The sequence below is a fragment of the Hordeum vulgare genome, chromosome 7H, assembly GCF_904849725.1.
Source record: "Hordeum vulgare subsp. vulgare chromosome 7H, MorexV3_pseudomolecules_assembly, whole genome shotgun sequence".
Lineage (NCBI taxonomy): Eukaryota > Viridiplantae > Streptophyta > Magnoliopsida > Poales > Poaceae > Hordeum > Hordeum vulgare.
Genome location: NC_058524.1, coordinates 482,002,678 through 482,016,607, shown reverse-complemented (window position 1 = coordinate 482,016,607; position 13,930 = coordinate 482,002,678).

Below are 13,930 nucleotides of genomic sequence, written 5' to 3'. Positions count from 1 at the left end.
TGACCTATACTTACCTAAGTTCTCTTCTAAATGACATAATAAGGCTATGTAACTCCAAGATGACCTATTCCACCTAACTTAGCTATTAAATGGCCTATAATTAGCTTAGTTAGCTCCAAAATGGCTTAATAATCATAGTTGGCTCCAAAATGACATATTTTACCAAAGTTAGCTCTAGAATGGCCTATACTTAGCTTGGCTTCCACCTAAATGACATAATTAGCTTAGTTAGCTCCAAAATGGCCTATTTAAGAAAAATTCCATATACTTACCTAAGTTCTCTTCTAAATGACATAATAAGGCTATGTAGCTCCAAGATGACCTATTCCACCTAACTTAGCTATTAAATGGCCTATAATTAGCTTAGCTAGCTCCAAAATGGCTTAATAATCATAGTTGGCTCCAAAATGACATATTTTATCCAAGTTAGCTCTAGAATGGCCTATACTTAGCTAAGTTCTCTCCTAAATGACATAATAAGGCTATGTAGCTCCAAGATGACCTATTCCACCTAACTTAGCTATTAAATGGCCTATAATTAGCTTAGCTAGCTCCAAAATGGCTTAATAAGCATAGTTGGCTCCAAAATGGCATATTTTCCCTAAGTAGCTCCAAAATGACATATACTTAGCTAAGTTCTCTTCTAAATGACATAATAAGGCTATGTAGCTTCAAGATGACTTATTCCCCCTAACTTAGCTATTAAATGACCTATACTTAGCTAAGTTCTCTCCGAAATGACCTATACTTCTCTTCTTCATCTAGTCTTCTTCTAACTTTCTTATTTGCCATTTTACAAATTACATTCACTTCACGGGAAGCTTGGATTATATTGATGGAGTGCTTGAATATGGTTGATTCTACCATGGCTTCACGGAAGCTTGGATTGAAACTATTGTAGTATATGGATATATATGAAACTTTGTATGCATGGATGAAACTAGTGTAATATATGGTTTGGTACGGATGCAACTTGCATAATATGTATGTATTATGGATGAAAGTTATTTTAATATGGTTATGAGTATGGAAACAAAATTATTTCTGTCAAATATATATATATATATATATATATATATATCCTGACTATTGTGAAAATTATTCCTGATTTGTGTGAAAGTTGTTGGATATTATAGAAAACAAAATAAACAGGGGCTGTTTTGAGCCTTTGCCGTTCGCCCACACACGACAAAGGGCTTACAGCAGACGGCAAAGGCTCAAACATGCCTGGGCTGAAACACGCTGGGGTGCCCCCTTTGCTGTCGGCCTTTGACATGGCTCACGACAAAGGGGGGAGGGCTGACAACAAAGTGGGGAGGGCAGACGACAAAGGTGTAGGGAGAGAGGGGCTGGGTGCCCCCCTTTGCCGTTGGCCTCAAACATGGCTGACGGCAAAGGGGGAGGGCAGACGGCAAAGGGGGGGGGGTAGGGTCGACGACAAAGGGGGGGGGGTGGGCCCAACAGGCTGCCCTTAGCACTTAACGGGAGCGCTTGCGGATCTGCCGTCCCATTTTGTTTGCCGTCAGCCCCCCCATGGCAAAGATTCTTTGCCGTCCGCCTTCCAAAGGCAGACGGCAAAGAACCTCTTCACCGGATAAATATTTGCCATCTAGTTTGCCGTCCGCTGATGGACGACAAAGGCTTTGCCGTCCGGGGTGCCCCCTTTGCCGTCTGCCATGGCGGACGACAAAGTTTCTGATCCCTGTAGTTTCAAGCAATCCTTGGATCACGAGTTGGATTGTAAGACACATGAACACCATGTCAAGACATTCGTGCCCACGTGGAATTCTTACAACACAATGCAACCGAGTTCTGCTTTGAGAACCATCATCGAGGATATCAAGGCCCTTGTGTAAGACTCGATTAGCTCTTATGAAGACACTTCTTTTCGTTGATCAAATCAGTCAGTGGCTTGGCGTGCTAAGAGAAGTTATATGAAGGGAAGATAACAAATCTTCAAAACATATAACACTTTGCACATGTGTGGATGATTTGGTATTTCCCGAGAGGAAGCGAAACAAAACTTTCACATATTCACGGCGGAAAGAGTGCACATGAACTTTGGGAAATACACTTCTTCTATCAAACACATCCTTCATGAGTTAGGCACAAGTATACTGCTTTTAATAGCTTCATCGTGGAACATGGAGAAGTTGAGGGTGTGGCTGATGGGCTCAACAACAATCTCTCAAGATTTTGAGAGGGATGAATTTCCAAAATTATAATATCAAGGAGATAGCATTTGTCAAATCAAATGGTATAATGTCGTATGCTCAAGGGAACAACAACAATGAAACATTGGTCGAAGGGTGCACTCGGAAATACTGCATGAGTAGCATGACCATTGCTAGAATGGTGAGTCGACAACCAACACACCAAGAATGAAACAACTAGTTATTAACCTCAAGACAATAGGGTTGCCGGAAGCATTAGAATCACACATTAGAGTTCACTTGTTGGTATTCTGGTTTGAAACAACACGGGACCAAGAAATGAATGGTGATGGCGAGAAGTATTACTATATCAAGAATTCTTAAGACATGTGAAATTCTCACGACATTCTTGACATAAAATATAGTAATACTCCAAGGTAGAAGATAACATAAGCTGTATATCAAGGAACTTAAGGGACAACACAAAACACGAACATGTTTTTGTTTGGAGGGAAAGCAAAAAGGTTTCCGATGAAAATACATTTGTGGAAAAGCTTCACGAAGATGTAATCGATCAGCGACGAAAAGGAATGGTGAAGCTAAAGGTTGGCGGAAACACAGTTAAGACTGCTAGCTCAGAACCAAAATTTCCTTTCAAAACTACCAATATGATGTGGAAAGCTCGATGTAAGCTTATCACACAGTTGAAAATCTGTTCCGAGGATGAAGGACAGAGATAGCATGGTCAAGCCCTAGCATAACGAAGATGATGTAGCCTAACAGCTTGGAAGGAGTTGAGCGAGTACAAACTCGTAAGAAAATAATATTACTAAGAGTTGTTGAATCGCAATTCGTACTCAATTCAGTTATCAGTGTCCTTGAGTGTCCATCAACTCAAACACGAGGAAAATGGAATTAATGAAAATATCATAGTTGATGGGGAGCTCACAAGAAGTTATGTAGCTCCGTGATATTCTCGGGGTACGAGGGATAATACTCGGAGGTAGATCAACATTAAGGCTTGGACCGATGTATTGATCTAAAGAAGACAAGTACTTTAACTCGTCTGAAAATGAAATCAAGGTAGGACAACATGGTCGGAACCACGATTGCAAAGGACATGATCACATATACCAGATTTAAACCACATAATGAATGATTATTGATACGAGAAGCTTCTATGATAGGGTCATCGTCATTTCCATGGGCATGAACACAAAGTTCAAGGTCGACGCCCACTTCGTCAATGCATCACCTGCCATTTACTCCTCACCTTTGATCAGGTTGTAGCTTTGAAAGAATAGCCGGTAAAACACCAGAAGAGTAAGACTCATGAAAACTCTTCGGATCATACCATTTTAGGAAGGTATAGGTTCAACCCGTCGGGGCATCTTAGGAACATATACCATACACTCCAAGAGTAATTAAACATGCTTGAAGGGCATGGCTGACAAAAGCGTAGGGTAGAACTTATCATAGGGAGAGGACACAATTTACCAATGGCATTATGTATCAGGGGGAACAATATCACAAGAATTTTGAATGTAAAGGGTGCCATCGGATAATAACCCAGCAATGGGTGTGGCAGTCCACAAGGGACCTGATGTGAGTATCAGTACTCGATCAGCGGGCGATAGGATGCAATGCATCGGGTTGTAGAACATCTGAAAAATATTGATACTTAATCACCAAAGGAATTAGGATTTCCAGGTTGGGGTATCATAATCACATGCTCCGACCAATATACAAGTAAGTTGAATGGACTTAGATGGACAACCAACCAAAGTTGATTTGTCGAGAACTAGCTCTCTCTGCAAGGACGTCTGAGCCGGAAAGATAATTTATGAGTATCAACAGATGATTGTGCGCATTCACACAAAGGTAGAATCAATAAGATCACAGGAAAATCACAAACAATTTTAATGAATGCGGCTAGACATATGGATTTAACCATAACACAAGCAGGTGAGAAAGGTCAAAAGCAATAGGCTACTGGGGATTCCGAAAGATCGAATAGTAATTCGAAGAACCTTCGAAACCCATGACAACTAATGACGGACGAATCCCTGATAAGATAATTCGTTGCCTCTCTTAAAACAAGAGCAATTGGAAAAGAAAGTATGGACGGCATTTGTATGTCGTCATCCATAGGGGTTGACGGATGAAGGAAAATCGCAGAAGCGATGAGCACAACTTCTCGAGAGAACATCAGAGAGTATCCTCGGAGTCTTCTGAGGAATCAAGCCATCGTCTGGCATGGGGGGCTCTCCGGGAGTATTTACGAGGACCTAGAGTTAGAGTTAGCAAAATATTTAACCTGAAAGAGAAGAGAGAGTAGAACCCAGAGTATAGAAAAGGAGTAAAAGATAGTAATACCACCCAATTGAGATGTGGGCCCGTAAGCCACATCATCAATGTTACTAAAGTTTTTCAAACACTAGACTCAACTTCGGCCAAGGAGTTGGAAAGGGGGCTACCTACAGGCAGTCGGCTCTGATACCAACTTGTGACGCCCTCGATTTAATCATACGCTAAACATACATGCAAATGCGTACGATCAAACTCAAGGACTCACGGGAAGATATCACAACACAACTCAAGACACAATTAAAACTATACAAGCTTCATATTACAGGCCAGGGGCCTCGAGGGCTAGAATACAAAAGCTCAATAAACACACGAGTCAGTGGAAGGAACAATATGTGAGTACATACATTAAACATGAGGTGCCTTAGAGAAGGCTAGCACAAAAGATACAACGATCGAACGAGGCGAGGCCTCCTGCCTGGGAACCTACTAACTACTCCTGGTCTTCAGCGGCCTCCACGTAGTAGGCACCGTCGGGGTAGCAGTCGTCGTCGGCGGGATACTCCAACTCCTAGGCTCCATCATCTGGTCGCAACAATGGATCAAGGGGGCAAAGCGGGAGCAAAGCAACGGTGAGTACTCATCCAAAGTACTCGCAAGACTTATATCAGAACTATGCTAGTATGCAACATTATCAAAGAAAGGGGTGTGGGGTTATAGGTGGACTGACTCCAGCAATGCGAGAAAAGGGAGAGAAGGCCTAGTCCTCTCGAAGACTAGCATCTTCAAGGGTCTTGCAGCAATAGACGAGAGTAGAACAGGGTAACACAATTAATAGTCATATTGTTGCAGCAATATTAATATGAGGTCACGCCCAGAGATCCTCCCTCCACTCCCTGCAAGGAAGCAATCCCAGAGCAACTATTCTAGTTAAGTAACAGTTGTAGTTGTATAAGATCACGAGACAACTCCAAGTCGTCCTGTAACCGTGGACACGGCTATCCGAATAGTTAATTTTCATCACTGCAGGGGTGCACCAAGTTTCCTGTCATGCTCGATAACACTTTGACCGGACACACTTTTCTGGGTCATGTCCGGTGATAACCCACAAGTATAGGGGATCACAACAGTTTTCGAGGGTAGAGTATTCAACCAAAATTTGTTGATTCGACACAAGGGGAAGACAAATAATATTCTCGAGTATTAGCAGTTGAGTTGTCAATTCAACCACACCTGAAAGACTTAGTATCTGCAGCAAAGTATGAGTAGCAAAGTGGTATGATAGCAATAGTAGTAACGGTAACAGTAGCAGCAATGACTGCAGTAGTAGTAATAGTAGCAGCAGCGACAACAATAGCGACAGAGTAATGGTAGCAGAAGTGACAACAGTAGGGACAAAGTAACATAGAAAGGACCAGCAGGAAAAACTCGTAGGCATTGGATCGGTGATGGATGATTATGCTGGATGATATTTATCATACAATAGTTATAACACGGAGAAATATGTCTAGCTCCAGTTAGTCAATGCAATGTAGGCATGTATTCCGTATGTAGTCATACGTGCTTAGGGAAAAGAACTTGCATGGCATCTATTGTCCACCCCTCTCGTGGCAGCGGGGTCCTAATGGAAACTGCAGGATATTAAGGTTCTCCTTTTAATAGAGAACCGGAACAAAGCATTAGCACTTAGTGAATACATGAACTCCTCATACTATGGTCATCTCCGGGAGTGGTTCTCGCTATTGTCACTCCGGGGTTGCTGGGTCATAACACATAGTAGGTGACTACAACTTGCAAGATAGGATCAAGAACACACATATATTGACGAGAACATAATAGGTTCAGATCTGAAATCATGGCACTCGGGCCCTAGTGACAAGCATTAAGCATGGAAAAGTAGTAGCGACATCAATCTCAGAACATAATGGATACTAGGCACTATTAGAATCCAGTTCTTTGTCGTCTGCTGGCTGACGGCAAAGAACCTCTTTGCCATCAGTTGACACAAGGCAGACGACAAAGGACTAACACATGGCAAAAATACTATTTGCCATGTGTTGGCCCTTTGCCGTCTGCAAGCGGACGACAAAGAGACCCAGGGCAGACGGCAAAGAGGACGGGTGGGTCCCATGCCTGCCGTGTCCAAAATCTGGGGGCCTTTGCCGTCCATGGGCCTTTGCCGTCTGCCATGGGGCCCTTTGCCGTCGGGGGCGGGACGGCAAAGGGGCGGCCCTAAAACAACCGTTAACCCCCTCCTCGCTCACTGTCTCTCTCCCCCCGGCCACTGTCTCGCTCACTGTCTCTCTCCACGGCGACCCCCTCCCCGCGAGAGCCTCTCCCCGTGGCGAGCCCCTCCCCGCGGCGAAACCCCCGGCGGCGAGCCCCCCCGCGGCGAGCCCCCCCCCCCCCGTGGCGAGCCCCTCCCCGCGAGAGCCCCTCCCCGCGGCAATCCACCCCCGCGGTGACCCACCCCCGCGGCGAGCCCCTCCCCGCGGCGAGCCCCCTGCCGTGTGCCCCCTGCCGCGTGCCCCCTGCCCCCCTGCCGTCGTCCACCGCCGCCGCCGCCGCCCCGTGCCGTCGTCCACCGCGGTGAGTTCTTCTTCCTTTTCTTTTTAAAAAATTTAAATACTTTAGTTAGTTTATTAGGTTAGTTTTTTATTATATATAGGGTAATTTAGTTAGTTTATTTGGTTAGATTATTAGGCTAATTAGGTTAGTTAGTTAGGTTAGAAGAAAAAAAGCAGAAGGAAAAAAAGAGGAAAAGCAGAAGGAAAAAAGTGAAAAAGAAAAAAGGAAAAGAAGAAAATAATTAGAAGAAGAACGAAAAGAAGGAGAAGAAGAAGAAGAAGAAGAAGAGGAGGAGGAGAAAGAAGAAGAAGAAGAAGAAGAAGAGGAAGGAGAAGAAGAAGAAGAAGAGGAGGATGAGGAGGAGGAGGAAGAGGAGGAGAAAGAAGAAGAAGAAGAATAATAAGAAGAAGTAGAAGAAGAAAAAGAATAGGAGGAGAAAAAGAGGAGGGGGAGGAGGAGGAGAAGAAAGAAGAAGAAGAAGAAGAAGAAAAAGAGGAGAGAGGAGAAGAAGAAAGAAGAGGAAAAGGGAACCCCGGCACCCTGAAACTGACCCTCGACCCCCGACCCTTGACGCCCGACGCCACTGACCGCCGACCATCGACCCCCGACGCCACTAACCCCCGACCCCCGACCCCCGACGGCACTGACTCCCGACGCCACTAACCCTTGACCCCCGACGCCACTGACCCCCGACCCAGACCCTCGGCCCACGCCTCCCGACCCCCGACGCTCGACGCCACCAGCCCCCGACCCCCGACGCCACTGACACCCGACGTCACTGACCCTCGACCCCCGACGCCACTGACCCCCCACAACCGATGCCACTAACCCCCCGACCCCCGATGTCACCGACACCCAACACCACCGACCCTCGACGACACCGACTCCCGACGCCACTAAGCCCCGACCCCCGACACCTGTTCTGCCTTCTTTTGAACGAGAAGGTGCTTTTCGGCCTTCCAGAGGCCCACGAGGTCATAGTTTTGTAAATTATGAGTTAGGTCACATATTTTCCGATTATGTTAATTATAAAAACATCGTATTTGTGTTGATCGTGTGAATTTCAATGTGCAGTTGTTTGACGACCTCCACGTGCGTTGGACGAGCTCCGCCCTTACGTTTGTTGGTGAGCACAAATGACTTCTCCTCCTACCCCCTTAATTTGCTCTGTCCCGGGCTTCGTGCTGATGAAACTTGCTAGCTATAGGTTTCTTCAATCATGAGGATGCGTGACCAGTATGCGTCTCCCGTTCGAAAGGGCGACATCTATAAATATGCATTTCTTTGCATATTTATAACCGCCATCCTTTCGAATTGTCCAACATTATCCATGGACAGCCCGAGTATGTGTAGATTGGGTTTGTTTTCCCGTATGCTGTGCTCCGGATCCGATGCAGAATTTCGTCAGTGCCTCCCCTGTTGTTCTCCGGGTACACATCCTCTCTGCTTATTGCCGAGACGTGTATCAGGAGAACAGTGGGGAGGTGCTGCCGAAATTCCGCGTCGCACCTGGAGCAGAGCATGGAAAACCGAACTGAGTCTACAGATACTCGGGTGGGATTAGGACCTATCTTTACCTATTAGCGTGTAGGTTGCATGGACGTAATAAAACTGACAAACTTGATTAGCATATGAATAGATGATGAATTATATATTTATTTCTTGTGCCCCCATAGGTAGCTAGGCAACATGAGTGATCGTGCTTGGATGTACACTGGTCATCCTAGTCAGAAAGACATGACCCATGAATGATTAACAAAAACCAGGGGGTTTGGGAGACCGCATTTGCAAATGGCCAGCAGAAAACATGGTGCCCCTGTCCCAACTGCGACAACTGGAAAAAGCAGACAGAGTTTGAAATGGGTAAACACCTGAGAAGTGGGGTTTTACGCCTAATTATACAGTGTGGACTTTTCATGGTGAGTCTGACCAACGTGCCAGAGCTGACGTGATTCGTCGTTGCACCGACGAGCATGGTACCGGGATTGAAGACATGGTGCAAGACTTTGATGATGCTCGGGATTCGGATGATGAGATGGAGGAATATGCAAAGGCCTTCTATGAAATGTTGGAGTCTTCAAAACGTCCTCTCCACGAGAAGACTGAGCTTTGTCAGCTGGATGCCATCGCGCAAGTAATGGCTCTGAAGGCTCAATTCAACCTAGGTAGAGAATGCTACGACGCAATGATGACTATATTTGGACGCTTTCTATGCAAAGGCCATGTACTTCCTGCAAACCTGTACCACTCAGAGAAAATCCTCCGTGTACTTAAGATGCCCTATGAGAAGATACATGCGTGTGAGAATGGATGTGCCTTATTTAGGCTTGAGTATGCGGCCTTGAACTATTGCCCCATTTGCAATTCTTCCAGGTATATTGTGGTAGACAATGACATGGGTGAGAAGAATCAGACCAAAATCCCCATTAGTGTTCTTCGGTATCTGCCAATCGTACCAAGACTTCAACGTCTTTTCATGGTCGAAGAGACGACTAGACAGATGACATGGCACAAATTGGGCAAAAGAACCGAACTAGATGCAGATGGGAACAAGATGCTGGTACACACTTCAGATAGTTTTGCGTGGAGGCACTTCGATGCATTACATAAGGATAAATAGGAAGATCCAAGGCAACCTAGAGTTGCCAAGCACGGATGGGTTCAATGTGTATGGTATGATGGCAGCACAATACAGTTGTTGGCCTGTATTTGTCATTCCACTAAATTTGCCACCCGGAGCGATTATGAAAAGCAAGAACATTTTCCTGACGTTGATAATTCCAGGGCCCAACTATCCGGGGAAGAATATGAATGTGTACATGCAGCCGCTTAAGGATGAGTTGCAAGAAGCCTGGGATAATGGGATCAAGACCTACGATGCGGCTACCAAAACAAATTTCAAAATGCGTGTGTGGTACATGTACTCGACGCATGATTATCCGGCGTTTGCGCTATTCGCTGGCTGGTGTGTGCATGGAAGGTTCCCGTGCACCACATGCAAGGCAGCTCTTCAGTTCCGTTGGCTGCAGGCTGGTCGCAAGTAATCTTGCTTCAACATGCATAGACAATTCCTGGATCCTGACCATAAGTTTAGAAAAGACAAGAAGAATTTCATCAAAGGTAGAGTTGTCAAAAACACTGCACCAGCTGCGTTGACAGGCCAACAGACCCTTGATCAGTTAAACGCTCTCGAGCCTGATCCTTCGCGTCCAGGATACTTCAAAGGGTATAATACGGAACACGCCTGGACTCACAAGTCATGCTTATGGGATCTGCCTTACTTCAAAGACCTCCTTTGCCCACACAACATTGACGTGATGCACACTGAAAAGAATATTGCGGAGGCCATTTTTGGTACATTGTTCGACATAGAGGGGAAGTCAAAAGATAATCCTAAGGCTAGAACCGACCTGGAGGCTCTATGTGATAGACCGTTGCAAAACTTGCAACAACGGAAAGGAAAGCAAAGCATAGCGAAGCCAAAGGCATGGTTCAATCTTGAAAGGCCAGCTATGAGGGAAATGCTATTGTGGGTGAAAGTGCGGTTGATGTTCCCCGATGGGTATGCTGTGAATCTAAAGAGGGGAGCGAGTCCTGACAAATTGAAAATATTTGGGCTCAAGAGTCATGATTGGCACATATGGATTGAGCGGGTAATGCCGGTGATGTTGCGTGGCTTTATCCCTGAGGATGAATGGCTAGTACTGGCAGAGCTGAGCTATTTCTTCCGTTCTCTTTGTGCGAAAGAACTATCGCCTGGCGTGCTAGATGAAATGGAAGAGTTGGTGCCGGAGTTGATCTGCAAATTAGAAAAGATCTTTCCACCGGGCTTCTTTAATCCAATGCAACATTTGTTTTTGCATCTCCCGACCGAGGAAAGAATGGGGGGCCGTTCAAAATCGATGGTGCTACTCAACTGAGAGGATGCAGAAGACGCTTCGAGCTAAGTGTAAAAATATATGTAGAATTGAAGCATCGATGACCGAGGCATTCATTACTGAGGAGGCGGCAAACTTCGTGACAGCACACTACGAAGCCAAAAATCATCATTTGTATAACCCGAAGCCTCGGTACAATGATGGCAATCCAAAAAAAGTTCAATCCAACCTCAGCCTAAAGGTAAGCTCGCACCATCTGGTGCTTCGAAAGGGAAATTGTTGGATGTCGAAGAATGGTGGACCATTTCTTTGTATAACTTCACCAACCTAACAGAAGTGCGGCCGTACATCGAGTAAGTTCTCGGTAATTTATTGTTCCGCAACTTCTAATTGCTATGAACTACTATTATTCCCGGATATTTGATATAGTCGATACGTCGCCGAATTCTCGGATGGAGCGGTCATCGAAAAGGATTCCGTCGAAGAGTATGAGCTTCTCGCAAAGCATGGAGGATACTATCCCGGTTTTATCTCTTGGTTCAAACAAAGGGTAATTAATTACCATTAAGGGCCCATTTGATTTCTTGGTCTAATTTGCGGCTAATGCATCCATTCTTTCGTATTAAACTTGTAGGCTGATGCAGAGTCTATGGACGCCGAGTTGAGACAAGTCGCTAATGGTTTTGACTATAAGGTCCGTTCATTTGACAAATACAACATCAACGGGTATTACTTTCGTACCTTTGGCAAAGAGCTATCTATGCCCGACCTAAAGACTACAAATTGTTCTGTCTCTGCTATCGGCGAAGGAGACACCGAGTATTATGGAAGAGTTGAAGCAATTTATGAACTTCTATTCTATGGTGAAAACCCACCGACCGTCGTAGTCTTCAACTGTTATTGGTTTGAGCCGAGGGAGACTAGAAGGACTCATGAACATATAGGACTAGTCGAAATCAACCAAAACGCCCAGTTAGATGTTCCCGATGTCTATATTACGGCTCAACAGGCGATACAAGTTTTCTATCTACTGTGGGCGTGCCAAACTGATCCAAATCTCAAAGGTTGGGATGTCGTTTATGAAGTGCCACCACATTTTAGACCACCTACCCTCAATGAAGAGGATTACGAACCTCACATTAACCCAGACACATATGAAGGAGAATTCTTCCAAGAAACACGTATGTCCAAGAAACATTTCAAGAACCGCTCTACTTCACCCCAGAACATTGAAGTAGACAGCGACAGTGAATCCGTCTTAACCCCTGAGCCCGAACAGGAAGAGCTGGAAGAAAAGGAGGTTACAACTGCGAATGACCTGTCACTTCTTGACCGATTACATAATGGTGGCCTTCCACATGTTCTTCGTGATAGTGATGATGATGATGCATTTATTGATGATAGTGATGATCATGATGCATTTATTGACCCCGAAGCATATATAGACGAGCACGATTGTTATTAGTTCATGTCAGGTATTCAACTATTATACTATATGTAAATTTTGAGTTCATGTTAGGTATTCAATTTTTATTAGTCATGTTGGTATTTATGACGATGATACACTTAAATTATATACATTTTCTTACTCATGTTGGTATTTATTTTGTACTAATTTCATTTACTCTTTGTCATGACACGTGTTGAAAGATGGTGGGAAAGGGTCGAAAGCACTCCGCGGCTCCTTCTTCGTCGGCGGGTGATGGGATGTGTACTTCCATTCCTGCCTCGCCTCTTCGGAGAGCATTGCTCTCTACTCTGCAAGGAGCACCCCCCATGAGAGGAGGTCGACCCCCCGCGAAGCCGAGAGGTACTAAAGGTACACGTTGTATTCATGTTGGTATTTATGTTGTACTCATGTTGTATGCATATTGGTATTTATATACATTTTGTTACTCATGTTGGTATTTATGTTGTACTAAAGGTACACGTGGCCGCGGGAGAGGTAGGGCGGTGGCTGCCACGCCTTCTGAGGTGGCGGCTACACGGTCTCCGCCACCACCCCAAGCTGATTCACCTGAGCACAAGACTTCTAGGGTGGATTCGTTTGAGGTGGAGGCTACACGGTCTCCGGTTCACGAGCCTCGGGTGGACGAGCCTCAGGTCGACGAGCCTTCGACCCATGAGACTCGTGTCCCAGAGGCTCCATTCCAGGCGACTCCGGAGCAAAGCAGGGATGAGGGTACGTCCCAAGAGACCCAGTGGGATGCTGGTAGCGACGAGGGGTTGGGTGAGGGGGCTACCGTCTACCAGCGTGATAGTTCGGGGCTCTGGCTCGTGCCAGCGACCCCCGAGCAGAGGTGGTCGATTAGGCCAAATGGGGACAAGTAAGTTAATTTACTCTTATTTAACCTTTTGCATTCGCGTTTTCTCAAATATTTAATGTTTTGGCTTTAATTTGTCATACTGTAGGGGTTGGATTGTTGCCAAGGGTGTCCGCAAGCGCAACAACGTCCTTGGTGTGCTTTGCCGTAAAAACTTCCCAGGGTTTGTTACGTTGCCCGGTCGGGAGCGAGAGGTAGGAATGACCTGGGAGCACTACTTGGGTGCCCCGGCCCCGCCGGAGGTGGAGATCGATGGTGTTTTGTGCGACACGAGGGCGGACATGGTGATCCGAAAGTTCTGGGTAATTTCTCCTTCACACAATTATAAATCAACCATAGCTATTTATTGTACTGATCGGTGTTGTCTTGTTTGCAGACCTACTACAGGTGTGAGGAGGGATACGAGGAGGACACGGCAAAGGTTATCGAAACCGAATGTCGCCGCCTACTTCAAAACTTTCGGCACGAGGCTCGGGTGCAGGCTGTTCGAGACTACTATGCCATGCGGCGTATTAGGATTGACAAGGCGAAGTGCCGTGATGCTAAGATGGAGAAGGAGCATTACATGAAGGTAATTACATATTCTTAAGTCTTTGTAGTTAGTTCCCTTGATTAGGTTCTTACGCGCTCAAATTTCTCTTTATTAACTTAGGTGCCCCCGAGATGGTGTGTGGATAAGATGGATTGTTGGGAGGCCTTG